Here is a 14,433-nt window from a genome sequence, read left to right on the forward strand (position 1 = left end):
TCTGTATGCTGTGAATATGTGTTGCTATGATTGGTTAATAAAGAAGCTGCTCTGGCCTATGGCAAGTCAGGTTATAGCCAGGCAAGAAATCCAAGAGAGAGAGAGAGAGAGAGAGAGACAGAGAGACAGAGAGACAGAGAGACAGAGAGACAGAGAGACAGAGAGAGAGGAAGAAGAAAGGCAGAGGTGGAATACATGCCAGCCTACCGCCCAAGGAACAATATGCCAGTAGACTGCTAAGTCATGAAACATGTGGCAAAACATACATTAATAGAAATGGGTTAATTTAAGATATAAGAGCTAGCTAGAAAGAGGCCTGCCATAGACCATACAGTTTGTAATTAATATAAGCCTCTGTGTGTTTACTTGGGGTCAAGTGGCTGCAGGACACAGGTGGGAGAGATTCACCCTGACTGTAGGGCCAGGCAGGACCAGAGATACATCTGACTACAGGAATTGAGACATAAGCTTCCCATACTGAGTTATGAGAGTGCTAGCCTAGGAGCTTTCAGCAGCAAATGGCTTAAACAAAGTGGATATATTATCATAGCCCACACACCTGGAGACAGAAATGACAGAGGTTACTTCAGGGTCTCCTCATGTCCTTGGGACTCTGCTGCTCCTGAAGACCTGGGTTCCCAGCATTCACAGATGTCTGCACAGGGGATCTAATGCTCTGTGCTCAGACATACATACATGACATGACAGACATGTCATACATGTCATTGGATCTCTGCCGTCATCCCCAACACAGGCCTCACACTGTGCTGTGGCCTGAAGTTCCTCTAACCCTCACTAGCACCTGACAAAGTCCAGAGGAAAAGCAACAGACCTCTCTCACCTGCACTTCTGGAGGACAACTACTGCTGAGTGCATTTCCCTCCTGAGGTGGATCTGATTACACACCTCATCCAACTACTACCAAGAGAGACTCTAGGATTAACGAATCAAGTAATATCTTTGAAGCTGTGCATGGGCAGGGAAGTTTGGAATAAAATCACTTTTTTTGCTGGAAGGAAGGAATGGGCAGTTATGGTCACTGGTGATGATATAGTCAAGCATTGATGCTATGCCCTTACTCCTTCCCCAGACCAAAATGAGAGTGCTATTCCTTGATGCCAGAGATGGCTCCCCAGTCAAGAGCACTGGTTGCTCTTTCAGAGGACCTGGGTTCCCAGCATTCACATGGTGGTTCACAACTGTCATTACCAGGGGATGTTATGCCTTCTGTGCACAGACATACATGAAGGTAATCATCCATACACATAAGAAAAGAATTTTTAAAAATGTCAATTTAAAAAATGAAAGCACTATTACTTACATTGAACCCGCATCAGACTATAATTTCCAGGGATAACCATCACAGAAGCAAGCTAGTCCATAGCCGGTATTGCCAGCTAAGATTCAGCAAACATGGGCACAATGACCTTAACTGCACATGACTCCACACGGCCTTACAAGTCAGGGTCAGCTAGCTTCGGCTGTAACTCCACACTACAGACCCTATAGCCAATAATAAAGTGACAAGGCACTTTTGGAACCCTTAATGTCCCAGGGAACACAAAGATCACAGTGCAGTTTTTAAGTCAGTTGAGCTAGCAGGCTCCACTTTCCTTCACAGGACAGGGTAGGAGCCCTAAATACCCAACTTTGGAAACTGGAAATTTATCTACAAAATAGAAAATGCTCGTTGCTTCCCAGTCTTACTTTTGAAGCATCTCCACCAACACTTGGTTCTTTTTTGTCCTTTTTTTTTTTTCTTCCTGGTGTCCTCTCTTGTGAAAATCAAAGTTCTTGGCTTCTAGCCAATATCTGATTAGTAACTCTTTCCAGTCTTATACACTAGTTAACAAGTTGAGTGTGTGTCTGTGAAGGCTTAACCATAGGCCAGGTTATGACATTGCACTGAAATTAGTCTTGCTTTCTGGTGGATGACATCTTCATTCAGTTCCTCTCCTGCTTTTCGAGTGACTTGGCTCTGATCACAAATATTTTCCTGGGTTTGACTTGTCTTGATTGCCATGAAGCATCCCAAAGGATGATGATGAGCTGAAGGAAGAAGCAGAGGCTTCCTGAGGAAAGAATGATGAGACTGAAAACCAATTCTTGACACTCACTGATTGTTGGTTCTGTCAATCTGGCACAATCTACAGTCACCTGGGAAAGAGAGTGTCACTGAGGGAATATCCAGGTCAGTCAGGTGATCCTGTGGCATGTCTGTGTGGTGTTAGCTTTTTTTTTTTTGAGACAGGGTCTTACTATGTAGCTCTGGCTGTTCTGAAACTCACTACAAAGACCAGGTTGGCCTTGAACTCACAGAGATCCACCTGTCTCTGCTTCCTAAGTGTTGGGATTAAAGGTGTGAGCCACTATGCCCGTCTGTTAAAAATCATTTAACAAAGTTCAGTATTCATTCATGATTTAAAAAACTCTTAACAAAATAAAGAAGAAAATTATCTCTGCATAAAAGTCCGTTTATGAAAGGACATCATAACATAACTAATGGGGCAATGTTCAAGGATTTTCCTTTAAAATTGGATACAAGGTGAATGTCCATTCTTGCCTGTTCTTTTCAATCTAGCATTAGAAGTACTAACAGGAATAATTAGGAATAAGAAATTAATGGCAGGCAAATATGGATGTGAGGAGAAGGAAAAACTAACCCTTCCTGATGACAGGCAGAAATCTGTAAAGGCTCTACTACAAATATCTGAGAATAAACAACTTCAATGAACTTTCGGGACACAGAAAAAAAACACCAAACACTTGGAGTTTTTAATACCAATATGATCTAATCAGAAGAAGAAAACAGTCCCATTTAAAAGTCCTTAACACAGTTATATCACACCCTACCACCAATAGGTTCAGGGATCATATAGAAGAGGGAGCAGAAAAAACAGAGACTGGGGGGAGTCAGAGTGAACCAGTGTCTTCTGGATAGGAAGAACTGCAGCGCTTATGAGCTAGCTCACAGAAGCTGTGGTTATCTGTACATGGTCATCAGCCAGTCAACATTCTATGTCACTTCAAAAAAAGTGTAACGTATACAGGCAAAGGATACAACCGTGTTTAACGAGGTTTGGAGATTGTGAAATTGTGAGGTTTTTGTGGCTAAATTGTGGCTAAAGGGCATACAGTTGCAGTTACATAGGTTGAGTAATTCTTGAGATTGAACGCACACCATGCTGCGTGTGGATAGCACTGTGTTGAATACTGAAAATCTACAAAGAGAGATTTCAGGCATTCTCACTTTGTAGACAAAATTATAACTGTGTCAGGAGATGGAGATGTTAATTAGCTTGACTATAGGGATCCATATCATATCACTATATGAATGGTGTCTACTGTGTATCAAAACGGCGTTCTGACTGAGCTTGTCAAAGCTGCAGGTAATCGAGTTAAAAGATATAGCATGTATGTTTTTATTCTTAAAGATGTGAAATAATTTGGGTGTGCTAGTTTACACTCATAATCCCAGCATAGGGAAGGCTGAGACAGGAAGACTGGGATTCAAGCCTAGTCTAGGCTACAGAATGGGGCCTGATGTCTCAAAACCAAACCAAACCGAACCGAACCAAATCAAACCAAACCAAAGATTAACTGCTTGGTTCTCTGGTCTTTGCATGCTCCCTCAAACGGGTCAAGAGATGCACAGTGTAGGTAGAAAATAGGGTTTAATACAGAAGCACTCCAGGGGAGCGAATGGGCACTGACCAAAGGGACTACAGCTCAGACTGACATTAGACGAAGATTGGGCACGTTCAGGGTAGTTTGGTCATAGGTCAGATTTACACTAGAGAATAGGCTTTTTACAGGTTTTTGGTTTCTGGGGGTGGTTTTTCCAAGTTATTGACAACCCCAGTTGGATCAAGTTGAAGGGGAAGAGACAATAGTGGCTGGGGTGGGTGCGTGGGTGCGTGGGTAGGGAGAACTGCTCAGGACATCCTTAGGCCAGAGGTTCAACTCAGGCTCCTCTTTTGACCTCGAGGAAGAAGCTATCTTCTAACGGGCCTCAACCAAGATCTAAATCCTCCCCCCTTTCATCCAGCTCTTTAAACCACAAGAGAACTGTGAGGCTTCCCCCCAGGGCTACTGGAGAAATGAGAAATGGCAGGTGGGCTTCAAAGCAGGTTATGAGGTAGGGGTCCATCCCAACAGCCTCGAAGCACGTGAATCTAGCTACCTAACAAATCACTCACCAAGAAGACCCACACTGTGTGTAAAGGGTCTGAAAATACCCTTTCTCTATTCTCCCTCTATCAAAACATGCTTTACTATGGGATCTTTAGTACAGATGTTTCTCAAATATCTAGTTCAATTTTGCACGGAGACATGCAGAATTTCAGACCCAGTCCTGGGATGTTTTCCCTCATTTCAACTCTCAGGACTTCCACGCAGTCGCCTGAGGAACCCAGGAGTCTTGTTCCCTCCCAGACCCTGTGTGGGGACCACACAACACAAGGCAAGGCCCCAGGAACGTCCTTTTTCTCTCTGGAACTAAATCCTTTGGTTTCCCCAGCATTTGTTTGCCCGAACCGAGGCCGGAGGAAAAACGCAGCTTTGGGGAAACTTGTTTGCCGCCGGGGATCTGCGTCTCCCAAGGGAGCACCCACGGGAAGGTGGAGGACGGAGAATGACTTTGGGGCCGCGCAGACAGCAGCCTCCTCCTCCTGGGTCTCCAGGGCTGTACTAGCCGCTTGGCGGGAAGGCCGGAGGAGACGCAGCTCTCGGCCCGCACGGTCCTTCCGCCTCGGCTTCGGAGCGGCAGTCACCGCCGCCTCCACGGTTGAAGGCAGCGCGCCTGCATAAGCACCAGACGCCGGGGGACTGGGGGAGGAGCGGGGAGAGCGGACTCGGAACGGGCCCCGGTGTGCCTCCATACCGTGCTCTAGCAAACGCCGAATATCCGGTGTAGGCCGTGTAATGAGTGTCAGCGGAAGGGCGCTGCGGATGCTCCAGTGGCGCAATCGGTTAGCGCGCGGTACTTATACAGCAGTGTGTGCGCGAGAGCGATGCCGAGGTTGTGAGTTCGATCCTCACCTGGAGCATTGTTTTCAAATTTGAGATAGAGCCTTCTGAACACCCCACCCCCGTTCACGATGGTTTTTAACCTGGTTTAGAATCGCCCAGCTTTGTTGCTTAACAATTTTAGAATCCAGCATCGACTAACAATTACGATGGACCTCTGCCTTCCCTGCCTTGCTCTCCTACTCTGGCTTGGGGAAAAATACAGTAGGGTTATGTTAGCAGCTTCGGTTTCACTATTTTCTTTTTCTTTTTTTTTTTTTTTTCAGAGCAAACGAAAAGTCACATGATAGCAGTTGTGGAATGGGAGGCTAGAATCTGTTTTCAAACTTCCTGGAAATCTTGAACAAGTTTTAGATTGCCTAGTAACATCTAAAGCTAGTTCAAGATTTCCAGGAAGTTTAAAATCAGACTTCTTTCCTGCTTCTGTAAATCTAATAATATACGTTTTAATGTTGTGATACATTAGAACTTTAGGATAAAGTGTGCTGTAGTTGTGCCTGCCTACCATTTGAGATGTTGAGGCAGGAGGATTGCCACTTCTAGATCAGCCCCAGGTACATAGCAAAATCCTGTTTTTTTTTTTTTTTATTTCTTTAATCACCGGAGTAAAGCCATATCTGGTGTATATACCTTTAGTTCAGGCAGAATGAGGGTAGAGTACTCACTCATAAGTGGATATTAGGGGTAAAGTACAGGGTAACCAACCTACAAGCCCCAGCCCCAGAGGAACTAGATGGGATGCGTGGCCAAAGAGGGAGGCATGGATTTCCCTGGGGAGAGGAAATTTAAGAGATCTCCTGGGTAAATTGGGGACAGGGGAGGGAGAGATGGAGGTATGGGAACTTGAGGGAGCCGGTTGGGCGGGCTGGGTGCCTAGAGAAAGAGAAGTCTTAAGGGGCGGGTCGGCGGGGGCGGGGGGGGGGGGGGAACGGATGGACGCTTTCGGGGTTAGGGAGAAACCTGGCGCCAGGGAAACCCCCAGGAATCCACAAGGATAACCCCAGCTAGAACTACTAGCATTAGTGGAGAGGGAGTCTGAACTGACCATCCACTGTAATCAGATTGGTGACTACCCTAATTGTCACTAGAGATACTCTATCCAGTAGCAGCCAGTGCTCTTAACCGCTGAGCCATCTCTCCAGCCCTACAATTAGTTCTTAAAGCAGCATTTGACTTTGTTTACAAACACAACAGCAGGTGATAAAAATCTACATTTTTTTGATTGCTTATAGTTCACACTACTACAAATCTGTGTGTCTCAAACCGAGGTTTAGGAAGCTTACCTTAAGGTGTAGACAGGTTGTCATTATTCAGTAGATGGGAAAATCACAGTCTCAAGAAAAATGTTACAGAAAACCTTTATACTGCACTGATGAGAAGTCGAGTTGACTCAAGGCAGCGAGTCAGTATCTGTTCTTCAGTGACAGGCTGTGCTGTCCTTCAGAAGAGCAAGGAAGGCTATGTGTTTGAAGGTTGGATCAGTCTAGCTATGTTCTCAATCAGAAATACCCCGGCCTGCCAGTCCTCGCTAGTGTCTCGTTTTGTGATTGTAATCACTTTCTGAGTGGTATCTTTTCTGCCCCTGTTCTTTACTTTCTGTATTGTGGTCAAAATGAGCTTTTGAAGCAGAAACGTGTTCCATTTGCTTCATCCCTCATGAAACACGCAGAGCGTCGCATGTCAATAATAATTTGATTTGTCCTTCACAATTTGGCATTTTCTCTTTATCAAAGCTGTTGTTTTAACGTCAGTACAGTGGCTGTGCCTTAATTTATGGATATTTCAGCCAGCAATTGCAACAGTTACCAGTCTGTTTCTTTAGCAGCGGCCTGGCTGCTCAGGCCATAGCCTGGAGGGAGTTCTGTTCCCCCAAGTACTGGCTCTGTCACTTTGGCTAAAGGTAGCTTTAGCTATAGCTCTATCATTCTACTTGTAAATAAGACTCAAGATTCAAAGGCTGGGGTGAAAACCTGCTAGCTCAGAGAGGCTGGGCTGCAACTAGATAACCTTCTCTCCTTTCTGACATCTCCGAAGGACCCATGCTTCTGCTTTGCCAAACCAGATTTCCATGAAGTTTGAAAACAGATTCTATCTTCCTATTCCACCATGTGACTCTTCATTTACACTGGAAAAAATAGTGAAGCCGAAGCTGCTACCATAATCCTACTGTATTTTTCCCCAAGCCAGAGTAGGAGAGCAAGGCAGGGAAGGCAGAGGTCCATCGTAATTGTTAGTCGTTGCTGGATTCTAAAATTGCTAAGCAACAAAGCTGGCCGATTCTAAACCAGGTTAAAGGGAGGAAGGGGGTTGTTCAGAAGGTTCTACCTCGAATTTGAAAACAATGCTCCAGTGAGTACACACACGCAGTTGTACACATACTCCGAGCTAACTGATTGTACCACTGGAGCATCCACAACATGCTTCCAGTCACTCGTTACTTGGCCTACATGAGACATCTAGTGTTTGCTAGACCACAGTACTGGTGCACACCCAACATGCATTCAGATTCTCTCTTCTATCTCTTTTATTCTGTTGGTGATGTTTGTATGTGTAGCTCCTGTTCACTTACCATTTCTAGATTTCCCATTTCTAGAATTTCCTCAGTTTGTGTTTTCTCTATTGCTTCTATTTCCATTTTCAGGTCTTGAATAGTTTTATTCATTTCCTTCAGCCATTTGTTTTTCTTGGCTTTCTTGACATTCTTTCAGGGATTTATTGATTTTCTCCATTTTTTATTGTCTTCCTTGATTTCTTTAAGGGATTTATTCATGTCCTCTTTAAGGACCTCTATCATCTTCATAAAGTTGGTTTTAATGTCTTTTCCTTCAGCTGTGTTGGAGTACTCAGGGCTTGCTGTAGTGGAATGGGCTCTGGTGGTGACATATTGCCCTGTTGTGTTCTTATAGTGATGTTTAGGCAGCTGGCTTTGGCGTGATTACAGGTCTAGGTGCTGATTTGTGGGTTTGTCTTTGTTGGGTGGGTGTTTTCTTCCTTGTTTTCTGTTTCCTTTCTGGTCGTCTGGCTGTCGTGGCCTGTGGTTGAGTAGAGGGTCTCCATCTGCATTGGAGGCTGGACTTCTGATAGCCTGGATGGCCTCTGGATTAGCAGGGGGGTTGCTGCCCAAGTTTGGGGCTAGAGTTCTGGCTATGCGTGTGGACTCTGATATGGCCGGGGGTCCTCTAGAGTTCAGGATGCTGGCCTGGCTTCTGGTAGGGTAGAATGCTTCTACCTGGTTTTTAGGGAGTTGGCCTGGTCTCTGGGGTTTGGGATGCTGGCCTGGTCTCTGGTGAGATAGGAAGCTTCAGTCAGAGGTGTGGGCTGGGATATGGCAATGAGAAGGAGGTGCATTTGGAATTATGCAGAACAAGCTACTTACTCTTTTTTTTTTTTTTTTTTTTTTTTTTTTTTTAGGTTTTTCAAGACAGGGTTTCTCTGTGCAGCTTTGCGCCTTTCCTGGATCTCGCACTGTAGACCAGGCTGGCCTCGAACTCACAGAGATCCGCCTGGCTCTGCCTCCCAAGTGCTGAGATTAAAGGCGTGCGCCACCACCGCCCGGCCTTTTTTTGCTTTTTTGAGACAGGGTTTCTCTGTGTAGCTTTGCGCCTTTCCTGGAACTCACTCTGTACCCCAAGGCTGGCCTTGAACTCACAGAGATCCACCTGCCTCTGCCTCCCGAGTGCTGGGATTAAAGGAGTGTGCCACCACTGCCCACAAGCTACATACTCTATGTAAACCAACAGCAGGTCTTTGAGAATCATTTTCTGAAAGTAACTGTTAGTATCACTGTGTGCCCTTGTGTCTGTTTTCACTTAATTCTCTGTGATAATACACTTTGCTATGTTGTGGATCTAGGTTGGGAAAAGAAAGATAACAAAGAAGACAAGTCTTCTCTCTGAAAGACTGAGGAGTACCAGAAACAAAAGTTTAAGCATTCCCGCTGGTGGGAACGGAAGATGCTCAGATACACTGGAGACTGCGGAGAGTAAGTGCATCCACCCACCCTGGTCCAAAGGCCATGTGGGTCACGTGTCCTCTCCCTCCGTGGCCTGGGTAATGGGAGCAGTGCCCAGCATGGTGGGTCCAGTGCAGCGCTGCAGAGGACTCTTCATGACCAAGGAGGAGAGGTTTGGGAGGGCAGTTAACATAGAAACGACTCCCTTCACTTTAACCTGTGGGGAGGCCGGTTAACATTATAGAAATGACTCCCTTCACCTTTAACCTGTGGGGAGGGCAGTTAACATTATAGAAATGATTCCCTTCACCTTTAACCTGTTATTCTGGCATGCTCTTCTATTGACAGAAGCTATGCTTCATGGCTGAGCATAGTACATGGGATACCTCTGTGTTCCAGCACCTGGGAGGCAGAGTCAAGAGGACTACAACTTTGAAGCCTGCCAGTTCCTACTTGTGAGACTTTGTGTTTCAGTTTGTTTTAAAGGAAAAATAATAAAAATAGCTATGTGTCCTTACACATGAATAAAATTTAACCTCAGCATCATTTTGTAAATCATATAAAATCCATTTTTGTGACTGGATACATATGGGTTTCTTTGTTAGGTTTGTCCTTTCCTCCTGATCCTTTCTTTTTTCTCCCTCTCACCCACAGGTGTGTCCTTCATCTGCCCCCACCCCCACTTCAGGGCAGGGTCTCACTCTGAAGCCCAGGCTGTCCTTGAACTCACTATGTAAGCCGGGCTGGCCTTAAATTCGTGGAATCCTCTTGACTCAGCCTCCTAAGTGCTTACGGGTGTAAGCTACAATACCTGGCCAACTAGGCATTTTAAGTTAATGAAAACCCCACTCTGCCATTGAAGAGGGTCTTGGAGTAGGGACAGAATGCACTCAGACACCAAATTCTCAGCACAAAGGAGATTTATTATCCCAGAGGGGACAAGCTGTGGGGGTGAGGGGGTAGGGAGTTGTGTGTGTGTGGGCGCTGCCTCTGGATCAAAGACAGAAGTTTTTTGTTTTTTGTTTTTTTTTTTTTTTCAGGAGTGATTTTTAAGGAGAGAAAGGTGAAGTCTCTGTAAGGATTGGACATGTTAGCCAGTGCAGCCAAATGATGGCTTTTGATGACTGGACCTTGGTGTTTGAATATCTGGACTTGGAGTTTTAGTCAGATATAAGGAAGTGGCCAAATAAGGGACTAGACCTTGGGGGCTAGTGTTAGGAATGTAATCTAACAGGTTAGCGAGGGAGAAGGGAGGGGGTGCCGTGTTGGCCATGCTCAGATCTGTTAGAGTCCTTCGGCCATTACAGTTTTTCTCTATGAAATAATGAGCACTGCCCTGTACAGCATTTTCTTGTTGTAATTTTCAAAAAAACAAAAAACCAGGTTTGTCTGTAGGATCATGCTTTAGAAAAGGAAATCCAGGAAAAAATACTCAACAAATTCTTACCTTGATAAAATTACCAAATGATTCCTGGTCCTTAATATTAGTAAAAACTCAGTCTCCAAGATTCACAGTGAAGTCACTTCGTGGGCGGCAGAATGGAGCATGGGGTGTCACTCTAACTTTAGGTCTACTCGGAGCTTCAGGTTACTGTGATGATTGTCTGAAAAATCATCTGCTTTTTCCTCCCCAAGGTGTGTTGGTCATGGTGTCTCTTCACATCAATAGTAACCCCAACTAAGACCCATCCAACAATTAAAGCTGAACCACCCAAAGATGTCCAAAAGAGTCTCTTGTTGAAACAAACTCAGATAATCTACTGAGTGTAGCCAGGAGAGTGCCTTTGAGGAGCTGTGGGGTGGCACTTGACCATGAGGTCCAAGTCTCGACTCCTGGTCTCCAAGGGAAGCCTGGCTTTGTTCTATATGTGCAGATGCTTTCCTAGGTAGATTGGAGGAATCAGAACACTTGCTGCTGTGCATTGTCATGGCATTAGGGAAATCTGTGGATATGGAGTCTGAAGTAAGGGCTTCTTCAGCAGAGCAAGTTAGTCATGGACTGAAATAAAATCACTCAGGTCCCGGTTGATCATGGATACTGCATTGTTTCAGGAGTTCTGTAGTTAATTTTTAATTTTCCTCTGGATTTACCTGTATCTTTTCCCTCAGCCTTGTTAATAACTGGGTCACTGTGATCTCTGTCAGATCAAGTTGATTTTCAGATTTCTAGATCAGAGAGGAGTTTACTGTTTCCCATCCAAGCACATTTCCCACATAGACATATTCATATGGGACAGTACGTTAGGGTAAAGGAAAATGTGGTGTTAGATCCCCAAGATTTGCGTATATTCTAAGTAGTTTGAGTGTCAGTCTGAACCATTCCTCTTTTATTTTATTCCTAGTCCTCATTACATGATTGCTTTAGAGTTTTCTGTCCTGCAGGATTCTAGAAGCCTGAACTGTGTGAACCCTGGCTTGCACTTAGGATTGGTAGCAAGTAGCACCTGACTTAAGTTACTGCCTTTCAATTTCTGCTTTCTTCCATTACATATGAGGATACTAGACTGACGGAAGCAGTTTGTAATCCTGAGTGTTCAATATTTAATGAATTATGCTATAATCTTCCATCACAAGCATATCAGTGGTCATTAATAAAGGTAGACTACTGAATGAATAACTATAGAGTCAGAGATTGGAAGCTCTTAAAAATGACTTAACCCTTACCAGGTGTGGTGATACATGCCTTTAATCCTAGCACTATGGAGGCAGAGGCAGGATGATCTCTCTGAGTTTTGAGACCAGCCTGGTCTACAAGATTGAAAGCCAGAGCTATACAGAGAAACCCTGTCTCTTAAAATAAAGAAACCGAGAGAGAGAGAGAGAGAGGAGAGAGAGAGAGAGAGAGAGAGAGGAGAGAGAGAGAGAGAGAGAGAGAGAGAGACTACCCTTAAACCACAGAAACAGGAGACCCCATAGATGTCTCCTGGAGGTGAGGCCCAGTGGCAGCATCCAGAAGAGAGAGGGAGAGAGAGAGGGAGGGAGGGAGGGAGGGAGGGAGAGAGAGAGAGAGAGAGAGAGAGAGAGAGAGAGAGAGAGAGAGAGAGAGAACCCTTAAACTAGGAATGGTGGTAAAAGCTTTTAAACTCAATCCTTGGGAGGCTGAGGCTGGCGCTTACTTTGACTTCAAGTGCAGACCAGTCCCCATGGGCATTTCTATCCCTTCCATGGTTACATAGTAAGACCCTTTCTCAAAAACAATCAAGAAAACAAAACACAACACAACAAAACAAAAAGAAACCCCTCTCCAAAAAACATAGAGCTTGATAAAAAATGACTATCCTTGCCTGTAATCCCAGTGCCAGGGAGACCACAGCAGGATTGTGAGGTGGGGGCTACCTAGATATAAACAATAGAACGTGTCACAAACCAACTAGAGTGATCACCCCCAAATCTCTGTAATCATGATAGCCTTATTTAAATGTCTTCCCCTTGTATTATCCTTCTAGGATTTCAACATTTCCTTAGGCTCTCCTTTACCTTTCTGAAACTTCACAACTCTGACCCAGCTATAGGTTTTGTCTCTGAAACACTTTTCTTTCAAATCTCACGAAATAGAGAATGTTGGGTGACCATTTCTGCAGATTGCCTTGAGAAACACCGTAGTAAACTATTTTAGAAGACAGGCATTGCATTCAGATTGAGGTGGGATGTGCCCCTGGTTCTTATGCTGAAGTAGCATCATTACAGGAGCAATCATTCACCTTAGGTTCGATTTTGTCAATACATATGGCAGGATTTTGCTCCCTGCTGCATCCTTCTAGGGTGAAACTAAAATCAATTACTTCACTTTATATTAGCCCACAGTCTGGCAAATCCAACAATGAGGGTGTTTTGTCATAATTATTAATATTGCCTCCTAATAGGATAGGCTTCTAAATAGTGAAGTTGACTTACGTGTGTGCATGCTATTGTGAGTTCAAACAGGAAAAAGTTAAAGGTGGGTATAGAAAAGAACACCTTGCTTCCAAAGCAAAACACTGTTAGAGAGTTAACAGAAAAAGCCTGTGTTGAGAATATTGGAAAGTATAGGCATAAAACATTTCATGAACAAATTTGTGAAAGTAATCTTCCTGATGGTGCCATAATATTAACAGGTGGAACTGGAGTGATGACAGAATTTTTTATTTTTCTTTCCTTTTCTTCTCCTTCTCCTTCATCTTCATCTTCATCTTCTCCCCTTGGAACAGTGTTTTTCTGTGTATCCTGGCTGTCCTGGAATTCCCTTTGTAAACCAGGTTGGGTTCGAACTAAGAAATCTGCCTGCCTCTGCTTCCTGAGTGCTGGCATTAAAGGTGTGTGAGCCACCAGGCCTGGCTTTCATGGTTTTTCTTAACACTTTGAAAAAGTACTTCCACAAAATGAGACCTCAGGGGAAACCCACCCCAGGGTTTTCTAGTGCTGAACATGGGGACAGAGATGCTTCAGCTTTGTGAGGCAACAGCCCGTAGACTGGTTCCCAACTTTCTGGTGTCAGAGGAGTTGAGATTGTAAGGCTCAAAGCCCCTCTAATAAGCTCCACTGCTTAGTGAAAGAGAATTAAATGTTTCCTTTAAAGAAATCACTTAGTATACCCCAGTGAACTGCAGGGTCTGGGGGGATCCTCACCATGGAGGCTGTGCTAGGTCAGCCTGTCAGGGTAAGGAGTCCCCGGGTCGGGTTGGTTGTATTTGTACTTTCAGGATTCCTGTGGTTCTTAGCTCGAAGGAAGCACCACACAGATGTCAGTTATCATCGTCACATGTCAGGAAGCTGCAGAGTCGGCCTCTGAAGTACAGCTTTCCTTATTCCTCCATAACTATTACATTCGCTTGGCTCAGAAGTTATCCCAGCAGTCAAGTTTCTGTAACCAGTTTCTAGTTTCTCCAGACCTATCCTCCTCTGCCCACAGTGCCAAGCTATGACCCAGCTCAAGGACCCTCTTCTGAGTCACAGAGTAGGTGGTCACTGTCTCTTCCTCCTCGGGTCCTTCTTTAAACACCAGCACAGAACAGATATGGAGATTACGGAGGATTGTGTCTTCTGACTAAGTTCCAGCCAGGGATCTGGACAGATGAGAGTCACCTTGCTGTATCTACACCACAGGCACTTCAAGGTCATTGGTGTATTTGGTACTTTTATTCCTTGAACACTAAACTACAAATGGGACTCAAAATTTGATTGGCTCACCACCCCCAACTTCAAAAAGCCAACAGCCTCATATACAGCTTTAAGGGAACCTGTACAACTCATCTGCCTTCTCTCTGTCACACGCTGTCCCATCTAGGAGGGCCTTTCCAGCTCCTGATGCAAAGTTCTGTAAACAACTGTGGGCACAGGGCTAACAGTAGAGGTGAGAGGAAGCATCCCCCTAATCCCAGAAACTAAAGCAGTGCTGGCCTGGCCTGGGAGGTGGCTTCTCGTCACTGGTCCTGTCCTGGGTGGAGGCTCTTGGCCACTGTCCTGGTCCAGGAGGA

The 14,433-nt window shown here is 44.8% G+C and overlaps 1 non-coding gene across 1 annotated transcript; it reads left to right on the plus strand.

The window, feature by feature from the left end:
* The first annotated feature begins 4,952 nt into the window (after positions 1–4,952).
* Positions 4,953–5,048, plus strand: Trnai-uau (transfer RNA isoleucine (anticodon UAU)). The gene is made up of 2 exons: positions 4,953–4,990; positions 5,013–5,048. It is a non-coding gene; the product is annotated as a tRNA-Ile (tRNA).
* The last annotated feature ends 9,385 nt before the right edge of the window (positions 5,049–14,433 follow it).

The sequence above is a fragment of the Peromyscus californicus genome, unplaced genomic scaffold (assembly GCF_007827085.1).
Source record: "Peromyscus californicus insignis strain IS unplaced genomic scaffold, ASM782708v3 Scaffold_8__1_contigs__length_139910024, whole genome shotgun sequence".
Taxonomy (NCBI): domain Eukaryota; kingdom Metazoa; phylum Chordata; class Mammalia; order Rodentia; family Cricetidae; genus Peromyscus; species Peromyscus californicus.